Raw genomic sequence first — 14278 nt, 5'->3', positions numbered from 1 at the left:
CTAAAACCCCTTGCTTGACTAAATAAAAATGATTGTAATGATACATGAACTCTGATAATTTATTTGACCAACATTTTATTGACTTGCACAATCTTACACAATTGTCTGAACATGTTGAACACAACTAAACACATTATGAACACACACACACACGGTTGCAACTTTTTCACAAAACGTGTTACCATTGTGTCATTTTTAAACAGATTAGAAGAATATTTAGATATCAACATATCATAGGTGATGCCTCTACACATGTGATTTAAGAAGTAGATACAGTGTTCACCACATGTGACCGATGTGACATCCTGAACTTGTTTGTCTGATAAATGTATCTCGTCACATGACATGTTTAAAAAGTCATAAATCGATTTAGGAAATATTGAATGATTTGGAGCATTTCCAAAACTGTCAAAAAAACACCCAACTCTCTCCAATATATAAACTGCCAGCCAATGCTCTCCAGGCTGGTCAGAGGGGTGTGTGTTAATTATCATAGCACTAGGTCTTATTTGTAGAGGTTGCTGGGGCAGTTTATCACAAGCCAAAACACCTGGCTGTCAGTTCCACAGTATTCATGATGCTTAATAGTAATAAACTAAAACCTGTCTGCGATGGGACACTTCAATCATACTATCATATACCGCATAAATTATTAGATTGATGGTATTAGGCAGCGGGTTCCTGAAACGTGTCTCCAGGCGTATGTTACCACTCTTGATCAATGATAGATGCTGACAATTATCCTCGTCAGGTGTCAGATTAAATGCATAAAGAGTGTACCCTCTCAGGAAATCGTTTCGATCAATGGCCATAGCACTGTTCTTTAAATGTCTCCCTGTTGATAACACCAGTTGATAGAATTCACGAGTTACGCAACCATTAGGGAAGTCCGGTTGTAATGGTTTGGTGGGGAACTGGACACCGTCAACATATATTGCCAGATATTCTAGATTCTAATTCTTAAAATTGAATGGGTTCTTGCCATAGTCACCCGTAAAAGAGTCATTATCAACCATCGCTACCACCACAGACTATGTTATTGTTTGACTAAAACCCCTTGCTTGACTAAATAAAAATGATTGTAATGATACATGAACTCTGATAATTTATTTGACCAACATTTTATTGACTTGCACAATCTTACACAATTGTCTGAACATGTTGAACACAACTAAACACATTATGAACACACACACACGGTTGCAACTTTTTCACAAAACGTGTTACCATTGTGTCATTTTTAAACAGATTAGAAGAATATTTAGATATCAACATATCATAGGTGATGCCTCTACACATGTGATTTAAGAAGTAGATACAGTGTTCACCACATGTGACCGATGTGACATCCTGAACTTGTTTGTCTGATAAATGTATCTCGTCACATGACATGTTTAAAAAGTCATAAATCGATTTAGGAAATATTGAATGATTTGGAGCATTTCCAAAACTGTCAAAAAAACACCCAACTCTCTCCAATATATAAACTGCCAGCCAATGCTCTCCAGGCTGGTCAGAGGGGTGTGTGTTAATTATCATAGCACTAGGTCTTATTTGTAGAGGTTGCTGGGGCAGTTTATCACAAGCCAAAACACCTGGCTGTCAGTTCCACAGTATTCATGATGCTTAATAGTAATAAACTAAAACCTGTCTGCGATGGGACACTTAAATCATACTATCATATACCGCATAAATTATTAGATTGATGGTATTAGGCAGCGGGTTCCTGAAACGTGTCTCCAGGCGTATGTTACCACTCTTGATCAATGATAGATGCTGACAATTATCCTCGTCAGGTGTCAGATTAAATGCATAAAGAGTGTACCCTCTCAGGAAATCGTTTCGATCAATGGCCATAGCACTGTTCTTTAAATGTCTCCCTGTTGATAACACCAGTTGATAGAATTCACGAGTTACGCAACCATTAGGGAAGTCCGGTTGTAATGGTTTGGTGGGGAACTGGACACCGTCAACATATATTGCCAGATATTCTAGATTCTAATTCTTAAAATTGAATGGGTTCTTGCCATAGTCACCCGTAAAAGAGTCATTATCAACCATCGCTACCACCACAGACTATGTTATTGTTTGACTAAAACCCCTTGCTTGACTAAATAAAAATGATTGTAATGATACATGAACTCTGATAATTTATTTGACCAACATTTTATTGACTTGCACAATCTTACACAATTGTCTGAACATGTTGAACACAACTAAACACATTATGAACACACACACACGGTTGCAACTTTTTCACAAAACGTGTTACCATTGTGTCATTTTTAAACAGATTAGAAGAATATTTAGATATCAACATATCATAGGTGATGCCTCTACACATGTGATTTAAGAAGTAGATACAGTGTTCACCACATGTGACCGATGTGACATCCTGAACTTGTTTGTCTGATAAATGTATCTCGTCACATGACATGTTTATAAAGTCATAAATCGATTTAGGAAATATTGAATGATTTGGAGCATTTCCAAAACTGTCAAAAAAACACCCAACTCTCTCCAATATATAAACTGCCAGCCAATGCTCTCCAGGCTGGTCAGAGGGGTGTGTGTTAATTATCATAGCACTAGGTCTTATTTGTAGAGGTTGCTGGGGCAGTTTATCACAAGCCAAAACACCTGGCTGTCAGTTCCACAGTATTCATGATGCTTAATAGTAATAAACTAAAACCTGTCTGCGATGGGACACTTAAATCATACTATCATATACCGCATAAATTATTAGATTGATGGTATTAGGCAGCGGGTTCCTGAAACGTGTCTCCAGGCCTATGTTACCACTCTTGATCAATGATAGATGCTGACAATTATCCTCGTCAGGTGTCAGATTAAATGCATAAAGAGTGTACCCTCCCAGGAAATCGTTTCGATCAATGGCCATAGCACTGTTCTTTAAATGTCTCCCTGTTGATAACACCAGTTGATAGAATTCACGAGTTACACAACCATTAGGGAAGTCCGGTTGTAATGGTTTGGTGGGGAACTGGACACCGTCAACATATATTGCCAGATATTCTAGATTATAATTCTTAAAATTGAATGGGTTCTTGCCATAGTCACCCGTAAAAGAGTCATTATCAACCATCGCTACCACCACAGACTATGTTATTGTTTGACTAAAACCCCTTGCTTGACTAAATAAAAATGATTGTAATGATACATGAACTCTGATAATTTATTTGACCAACATTTTATTGACTTGCACAATCTTACACAATTGTCTGAACATGTTGAACACAACTAAACACATTATGAACACACACACACGGTTGCAACTTTTTCACAAAACGTGTTACCATTGTGTCATTTTTAAACAGATTAGAAGAATATTTAGATATCAACATATCATAGGTGATGCCTCTACACATGTGATTTAAGAAGTAGATACAGTGTTCACCACATGTGACCGATGTGACATCCTGAACTTGTTTGTCTGATAAATGTATCTCGTCACATGACATGTTTAAAAAGTCATAAATCGATTTAGGAAATATTGAATGATTTGGAGCATTTCCAAAACTGTCAAAAAAACACCCAACTCTCTCCAATATATAAACTGCCAGCCAATGCTCTCCAGGCTGGTCAGAGGGGTGTGTGTTAATTATCATAGCACTAGGTCTTATTTGTAGAGGTTGCTGGGGCAGTTTATCACAAGCCAAAACACCTGGCTGTCAGTTCCACAGTATTCATGATGCTTAATAGTAATAAACTAAAACCTGTCTGCGATGGGACACTTAAATCATACTATCATATACCGCATAAATTATTAGATTGATGGTATTAGGCAGCGGGTTCCTGAAACGTGTCTCCAGGCGTATGTTACCACTCTTGATCAATGATAGATGCTGACAATTATCCTCGTCAGGTGTCAGATTAAATGCATAAAGAGTGTACCCTCTCAGGAAATCGTTTCGATCAATGGCCATAGCACTGTTCTTTAAATGTCTCCCTGTTGATAACACCAGTTGATAGAATTCACGAGTTACGCAACCATTAGGGAAGTCCGGTTGTAATGGTTTGGTGGGGAACTGGACACCGTCAACATATATTGCCAGATATTCTAGATTATAATTCTTAAAATTGAATGGGTTCTTGCCATAGTCACCCGTAAAAGAGTCATTATCAACCATCGCTACCACCACAGACTATGTTATTGTTTGACTAAAACCCCTTGCTTGACTAAATAAAAATGATTGTAATGATACATGAACTCTGATAATTTATTTGACCAACATTTTATTGACTTGCACAATCTTACACAATTGTCTGAACATGTTGAACACAACTAAACACATTATGAACACACACACACACGGTTGCAACTTTTTCACAAAACGTGTTACCATTGTGTCATTTTTAAACAGATTAGAAGAATATTTAGATATCAACATATCATAGGTGATGCCTCTACACATGTGATTTAAGAAGTAGATACAGTGTTCACCACATGTGACCGATGTGACATCCTGAACTTGTTTGTCTGATAAATGTATCTCGTCACATGACATGTTTAAAAAGTCATAAATCGATTTAGGAAATATTGAATGATTTGGAGCATTTCCAAAACTGTCAAAAAAACACCCAACTCTCTCCAATATATAAACTGCCAGCCAATGCTCTCCAGGCTGGTCAGAGGGGTGTGTGTTAATTATCATAGCACTAGGTCTTATTTGTAGAGGTTGCTGGGGCAGTTTATCACAAGCCAAAACACCTGGCTGTCAGTTCCACAGTATTCATGATGCTTAATAGTAATAAACTAAAACCTGTCTGCGATGGGACACTTAAATCATACTATCATATACCGCATAAATTATTAGATTGATGGTATTAGGCAGCGGGTTCCTGAAACGTGTCTCCAGGCGTATGTTACCACTCTTGATCAATGATAGATGCTGACAATTATCCTCGTCAGGTGTCAGATTAAATGCATAAAGAGTGTACCCTCTCAGGAAATCGTTTCGATCAATGGCCATAGCACTGTTCTTTAAATGTCTCCCTGTTGATAACACCAGTTGATAGAATTCACGAGTTACGCAACCATTAGGGAAGTCCGGTTGTAATGGTTTGGTGGGGAACTGGACACCGTCAACATATATTGCCAGATATTCTAGATTATAATTCTTAAAATTGAATGGGTTCTTGCCATAGTCACCCGTAAAAGAGTCATTATCAACCATCGCTACCACCACAGACTATGTTATTGTTTGACTAAAACCCCTTGCTTGACTAAATAAAAATGATTGTAATGATACATGAACTCTGATAATTTATTTGACCAACATTTTATTGACTTGCACAATCTTACACAATTGTCTGAACATGTTGAACACAACTAAACACATTATGAACACACACACACACGGTTGCAACTTTTTCACAAAACGTGTTACCATTGTGTCATTTTTAAACAGATTAGAAGAATATTTAGATATCAACATATCATAGGTGATGCCTCTACACATGTGATTTAAGAAGTAGATACAGTGTTCACCACATGTGACCGATGTGACATCCTGAACTTGTTTGTCTGATAAATGTATCTCGTCACATGACATGTTTAAAAAGTCATAAATCGATTTAGGAAATATTGAATGATTTGGAGCATTTCCAAAACTGTCAAAAAAACACCCAACTCTCTCCAATATATAAACTGCCAGCCAATGCTCTCCAGGCTGGTCAGAGGGGTGTGTGTTAATTATCATAGCACTAGGTCTTATTTGTAGAGGTTGCTGGGGCAGTTTATCACAAGCCAAAACACCTGGCTGTCAGTTCCACAGTATTCATGATGCTTAATAGTAATAAACTAAAACCTGTCTGCGATGGGACACTTAAATCATACTATCATATACCGCATAAATTATTAGATTGATGGTATTAGGCAGCGGGTTCCTGAAACGTGTCTCCAGGCGTATGTTACCACTCTTGATCAATGATAGATGCTGACAATTATCCTCGTCAGGTGTCAGATTAAATGCATAAAGAGTGTACCCTCTCAGGAAATCGTTTCGATCAATGGCCATAGCACTGTTCTTTAAATGTCTCCCTGTTGATAACACCAGTTGATAGAATTCACGAGTTACGCAACCATTAGGGAAGTCCGGTTGTAATGGTTTGGTGGGGAACTGGACACCGTCAACATATATTGCCAGATATTCTAGATTATAATTCTTAAAATTGAATGGGTTCTTGCCATAGTCACCCGTAAAAGAGTCATTATCAACCATCGCTACCACCACAGACTATGTTATTGTTTGACTAAAACCCCTTGCTTGACTAAATAAAAATGATTGTAATGATACATGAACTCTGATAATTTATTTGACCAACATTTTATTGACTTGCACAATCTTACACAATTGTCTGAACATGTTGAACACAACTAAACACATTATGAACACACACACACGGTTGCAACTTTTTCACAAAACGTGTTACCATTGTGTCATTTTTAAACAGATTAGAAGAATATTTAGATATCAACATATCATAGGTGATGCCTCTACACATGTGATTTAAGAAGTAGATACAGTGTTCACCACATGTGACCGATGTGACATCCTGAACTTGTTTGTCTGATAAATGTATCTCGTCACATGACATGTTTAAAAAGTCATAAATCGATTTAGGAAATATTGAATGATTTGGAGCATTTCCAAAACTGTCAAAAAAACACCCAACTCTCTCCAATATATAAACTGCCAGCCAATGCTCTCCAGGCTGGTCAGAGGGGTGTGTGTTAATTATCATAGCACTAGGTCTTATTTGTAGAGGTTGCTGGGGCAGTTTATCACAAGCCAAAACACCTGGCTGTCAGTTCCACAGTATTCATGATGCTTAATAGTAATAAACTAAAACCTGTCTGCGATGGGACACTTAAATCATACTATCATATACCGCATAAATTATTAGATTGATGGTATTAGGCAGCGGGTTCCTGAAACGTGTCTCCAGGCGTATGTTACCACTCTTGATCAATGATAGATGCTGACAATTATCCTCGTCAGGTGTCAGATTAAATGCATAAAGAGTGTACCCTCTCAGGAAATCGTTTCGATCAATGGCCATAGCACTGTTCTTTAAATGTCTCCCTGTTGATAACACCAGTTGATAGAATTCACGAGTTACGCAACCATTAGGGAAGTCCGGTTGTAATGGTTTGGTGGGGAACTGGACACCGTCAACATATATTGCCAGATATTCTAGATTATAATTCTTAAAATTGAATGGGTTCTTGCCATAGTCACCCGTAAAAGAGTCATTATCAACCATCGCTACCACCACAGACTATGTTATTGTTTGACTAAAACCCCTTGCTTGACTAAATAAAAATGATTGTAATGATACATGAACTCTGATAATTTATTTGACCAACATTTTATTGACTTGCACAATCTTACACAATTGTCTGAACATGTTGAACACAACTAAACACATTATGAACACACACACACACGGTTGCAACTTTTTCACAAAACGTGTTACCATTGTGTCATTTTTAAACAGATTAGAAGAATATTTAGATATCAACATATCATAGGTGATGCCTCTACACATGTGATTTAAGAAGTAGATACAGTGTTCACCACATGTGACCGATGTGACATCCTGAACTTGTTTGTCTGATAAATGTATCTCGTCACATGACATGTTTAAAAAGTCATAAATCGATTTAGGAAATATTGAATGATTTGGAGCATTTCCAAAACTGTCAAAAAAACACCCAACTCTCTCCAATATATAAACTGCCAGCCAATGCTCTCCAGGCTGGTCAGAGGGGTGTGTGTTAATTATCATAGCACTAGGTCTTATTTGTAGAGGTTGCTGGGGCAGTTTATCACAAGCCAAAACACCTGGCTGTCAGTTCCACAGTATTCATGATGCTTAATAGTAATAAACTAAAACCTGTCTGCGATGGGACACTTAAATCATACTATCATATACCGCATAAATTATTAGATTGATGGTATTAGGCAGCGGGTTCCTGAAACGTGTCTCCAGGCGTATGTTACCACTCTTGATCAATGATAGATGCTGACAATTATCCTCGTCAGGTGTCAGATTAAATGCATAAAGAGTGTACCCTCTCAGGAAATCGTTTCGATCAATGGCCATAGCACTGTTCTTTAAATGTCTCCCTGTTGATAACACCAGTTGATAGAATTCACGAGTTACGCAACCATTAGGGAAGTCCGGTTGTAATGGTTTGGTGGGGAACTGGACACCGTCAACATATATTGCCAGATATTCTAGATTATAATTCTTAAAATTGAATGGGTTCTTGCCATAGTCACCCGTAAAAGAGTCATTATCAACCATCGCTACCACCACAGACTATGTTATTGTTTGACTAAAACCCCTTGCTTGACTAAATAAAAATGATTGTAATGATACATGAACTCTGATAATTTATTTGACCAACATTTTATTGACTTGCACAATCTTACACAATTGTCTGAACATGTTGAACACAACTAAACACATTATGAACACACACACACACGGTTGCAACTTTTTCACAAAACGTGTTACCATTGTGTCATTTTTAAACAGATTAGAAGAATATTTAGATATCAACATATCATAGGTGATGCCTCTACACATGTGATTTAAGAAGTAGATACAGTGTTCACCACATGTGACCGATGTGACATCCTGAACTTGTTTGTCTGATAAATGTATCTCGTCACATGACATGTTTAAAAAGTCATAAATCGATTTAGGAAATATTGAATGATTTGGAGCATTTCCAAAACTGTCAAAAAAACACCCAACTCTCTCCAATATATAAACTGCCAGCCAATGCTCTCCAGGCTGGTCAGAGGGGTGTGTGTTAATTATCATAGCACTAGGTCTTATTTGTAGAGGTTGCTGGGGCAGTTTATCACAAGCCAAAACACCTGGCTGTCAGTTCCACAGTATTCATGATGCTTAATAGTAATAAACTAAAACCTGTCTGCGATGGGACACTTAAATCATACTATCATATACCGCATAAATTATTAGATTGATGGTATTAGGCAGCGGGTTCCTGAAACGTGTCTCCAGGCGTATGTTACCACTCTTGATCAATGATAGATGCTGACAATTATCCTCGTCAGGTGTCAGATTAAATGCATAAAGAGTGTACCCTCTCAGGAAATCGTTTCGATCAATGGCCATAGCACTGTTCTTTAAATGTCTCCCTGTTGATAACACCAGTTGATAGAATTCACGAGTTACGCAACCATTAGGGAAGTCCGGTTGTAATGGTTTGGTGGGGAACTGGACACCGTCAACATATATTGCCAGATATTCTAGATTATAATTCTTAAAATTGAATGGGTTCTTGCCATAGTCACCCGTAAAAGAGTCATTATCAACCATCGCTACCACCACAGACTATGTTATTGTTTGACTAAAACCCCTTGCTTGACTAAATAAAAATGATTGTAATGATACATGAACTCTGATAATTTATTTGACCAACATTTTATTGACTTGCACAATCTTACACAATTGTCTGAACATGTTGAACACAACTAAACACATTATGAACACACACACACGGTTGCAACTTTTTCACAAAACGTGTTACCATTGTGTCATTTTTAAACAGATTAGAAGAATATTTAGATATCAACATATCATAGGTGATGCCTCTACACATGTGATTTAAGAAGTAGATACAGTGTTCACCACATGTGACCGATGTGACATCCTGAACTTGTTTGTCTGATAAATGTATCTCGTCACATGACATGTTTAAAAAGTCATAAATCGATTTAGGAAATATTGAATGATTTGGAGCATTTCCAAAACTGTCAAAAAAACACCCAACTCTCTCCAATATATAAACTGCCAGCCAATGCTCTCCAGGCTGGTCAGAGGGGTGTGTGTTAATTATCATAGCACTAGGTCTTATTTGTAGAGGTTGCTGGGGCAGTTTATCACAAGCCAAAACACCTGGCTGTCAGTTCCACAGTATTCATGATGCTTAATAGTAATAAACTAAAACCTGTCTGCGATGGGACACTTAAATCATACTATCATATACCGCATAAATTATTAGATTGATGGTATTAGGCAGCGGGTTCCTGAAACGTGTCTCCAGGCGTATGTTACCACTCTTGATCAATGATAGATGCTGACAATTATCCTCGTCAGGTGTCAGATTAAATGCATAAAGAGTGTACCCTCTCAGGAAATCGTTTCGATCAATGGCCATAGCACTGTTCTTTAAATGTCTCCCTGTTGATAACACCAGTTGATAGAATTCACGAGTTACGCAACCATTAGGGAAGTCCGGTTGTAATGGTTTGGTGGGGAACTGGACACCGTCAACATATATTGCCAGATATTCTAGATTATAATTCTTAAAATTGAATGGGTTCTTGCCATAGTCACCCGTAAAAGAGTCATTATCAACCATCGCTACCACCACAGACTATGTTATTGTTTGACTAAAACCCCTTGCTTGACTAAATAAAAATGATTGTAATGATACATGAACTCTGATAATTTATTTGACCAACATTTTATTGACTTGCACAATCTTACACAATTGTCTGAACATGTTGAACACAACTAAACACATTATGAACACACACACACACGGTTGCAACTTTTTCACAAAACGTGTTACCATTGTGTCATTTTTAAACAGATTAGAAGAATATTTAGATATCAACATATCATAGGTGATGCCTCTACACATGTGATTTAAGAAGTAGATACAGTGTTCACCACATGTGACCGATGTGACATCCTGAACTTGTTTGTCTGATAAATGTATCTCGTCACATGACATGTTTAAAAAGTCATAAATCGATTTAGGAAATATTGAATGATTTGGAGCATTTCCAAAACTGTCAAAAAAACACCCAACTCTCTCCAATATATAAACTGCCAGCCAATGCTCTCCAGGCTGGTCAGAGGGGTGTGTGTTAATTATCATAGCACTAGGTCTTATTTGTAGAGGTTGCTGGGGCAGTTTATCACAAGCCAAAACACCTGGCTGTCAGTTCCACAGTATTCATGATGCTTAATAGTAATAAACTAAAACCTGTCTGCGATGGGACACTTAAATCATACTATCATATACCGCATAAATTATTAGATTGATGGTATTAGGCAGCGGGTTCCTGAAACGTGTCTCCAGGCGTATGTTACCACTCTTGATCAATGATAGATGCTGACAATTATCCTCGTCAGGTGTCAGATTAAATGCATAAAGAGTGTACCCTCTCAGGAAATCGTTTCGATCAATGGCCATAGCACTGTTCTTTAAATGTCTCCCTGTTGATAACACCAGTTGATAGAATTCACGAGTTACGCAACCATTAGGGAAGTCCGGTTGTAATGGTTTGGTGGGGAACTGGACACCGTCAACATATATTGCCAGATATTCTAGATTATAATTCTTAAAATTGAATGGGTTCTTGCCATAGTCACCCGTAAAAGAGTCATTATCAACCATCGCTACCACCACAGACTATGTTATTGTTTGACTAAAACCCCTTGCTTGACTAAATAAAAATGATTGTAATGATACATGAACTCTGATAATTTATTTGACCAACATTTTATTGACTTGCACAATCTTACACAATTGTCTGAACATGTTGAACACAACTAAACACATTATGAACACACACACACACGGTTGCAACTTTTTCACAAAACGTGTTACCATTGTGTCATTTTTAAACAGATTAGAAGAATATTTAGATATCAACATATCATAGGTGATGCCTCTACACATGTGATTTAAGAAGTAGATACAGTGTTCACCACATGTGACCGATGTGACATCCTGAACTTGTTTGTCTGATAAATGTATCTCGTCACATGACATGTTTAAAAAGTCATAAATCGATTTAGGAAATATTGAATGATTTGGAGCATTTCCAAAACTGTCAAAAAAACACCCAACTCTCTCCAATATATAAACTGCCAGCCAATGCTCTCCAGGCTGGTCAGAGGGGTGTGTGTTAATTATCATAGCACTAGGTCTTATTTGTAGAGGTTGCTGGGGCAGTTTATCACAAGCCAAAACACTTGGCTGTCAGTTCCACAGTATTCATGATGCTTAATAGTAATAAACTAAAACCTGTCTGCGATGGGACACTTCAATCATACTATCATATACCGCATAAATTATTAGATTGATGGTATTAGGCAGCGGGTTCCTGAAACGTGTCTCCAGGCGTATGTTACCACTCTTGATCAATGATAGATGCTGACAATTATCCTCGTCAGGTGTCAGATTAAATGCAAAAAGAGTGTACCCTCTCAGGAAATCGTTTCGATCAATGGCCATAGCACTGTTCTTTAAATGTCTCCCTGTTGATAACACCAGTTGATAGAATTCACGAGTTACGCAACCATTAGGGAAGTCCGGTTGTAATGGTTTGGTGGGGAACTGGACACCGTCAACATATATTGCCAGATATTCTAGATTATAATTCTTAAAATTGAATGGGTTCTTGCCATAGTCACCCGTAAAAGAGTCATTATCAACCATCGCTACCACCACAGACTATGTTATTGTTTGACTAAAACCCCTTGCTTGACTAAATAAAAATGATTGTAATGATACATGAACTCTGATAATTTATTTGACCAACATTTTATTGACTTGCACAATCTTACACAATTGTCTGAACATGTTGAACACAACTAAACACATTATGAACACACACACACACGGTTGCAACTTTTTCACAAAACGTGTTACCATTGTGTCATTTTTAAACAGATTAGAAGAATATTTAGATATCAACATATCATAGGTGATGCCTCTACACATGTGATTTAAGAAGTAGATACAGTGTTCACCACATGTGACCGATGTGACATCCTGAACTTGTTTGTCTGATAAATGTATCTCGTCACATGACATGTTTAAAAAGTCATAAATCGATTTAGGAAATATTGAATGATTTGGAGCATTTCCAAAACTGTCAAAAAAACACCCAACTCTCTCCAATATATAAACTGCCAGCCAATGCTCTCCAGGCTGGTCAGAGGGGTGTGTGTTAATTATCATAGCACTAGGTCTTATTTGTAGAGGTTGCTGGGGCAGTTTATCACAAGCCAAAACACCTGGCTGTCAGTTCCACAGTATTCATGATGCTTAATAGTAATAAACTAAAACCTGTCTGCGATGGGACACTTAAATCATACTATCATATACCGCATAAATTATTAGATTGATGGTATTAGGCAGCGGGTTCCTGAAACGTGTCTCCAGGCGTATGTTACCACTCTTGATCAATGATAGATGCTGACAATTATCCTCGTCAGGTGTCAGATTAAATGCATAAAGAGTGTACCCTCTCAGGAAATCGTTTCGATCAATGGCCATAGCACTGTTCTTTAAATGTCTCCCTGTTGATAACACCAGTTGATAGAATTCACGAGTTACGCAACCATTAGGGAAGTCCGGTTGTAATGGTTTGGTGGGGAACTGGACACCGTCAACATATATTGCCAGATATTCTAGATTATAATTCTTAAAATTGAATGGGTTCTTGCCATAGTCACCCGTAAAAGAGTCATTATCAACCATCGCTACCACCACAGACTATGTTATTGTTTGACTAAAACCCCTTGCTTGACTAAATAAAAATGATTGTAATGATACATGAACTCTGATAATTTATTTGACCAACATTTTATTGACTTGCACAATCTTACACAATTGTCTGAACATGTTGAACACAACTAAACACATTATGAACACACACACACGGTTGCAACTTTTTCACAAAACGTGTTACCATTGTGTCATTTTTAAACAGATTAGAAGAATATTTAGATATCAACATATCATAGGTGATGCCTCTACACATGTGATTTAAGAAGTAGATACAGTGTTCACCACATGTGACCGATGTGACATCCTGAACTTGTTTGTCTGATAAATGTATCTCGTCACATGACATGTTTAAAAAGTCATAAATCGATTTAGGAAATATTGAATGATTTGGAGCATTTCCAAAACTGTCAAAAAAACACCCAACTCTCTCCAATATATAAACTGCCAGCCAATGCTCTCCAGGCTGGTCAGAGGGGTGTGTGTTAATTATCATAGCACTAGGTCTTATTTGTAGAGGTTGCTGGGGCAGTTTATCACAAGCCAAAACACCTGGCTGTCAGTTCCACAGTATTCATGATGCTTAATAGTAATAAACTAAAACCTGTCTGCGATGGGACACTTAAATCATACTATCATATACCGCATAAATTATTAGATTGATGGTATTAGGCAGCGGGT

This window comes from Nansenia antarctica, assembly GCF_963989245.1.
Source record: "Nansenia antarctica genome assembly, chromosome: 5".
Lineage (NCBI taxonomy): Eukaryota > Metazoa > Chordata > Actinopteri > Argentiniformes > Microstomatidae > Nansenia > Nansenia antarctica.
This window is presented reverse-complemented; position numbering follows the sequence as displayed.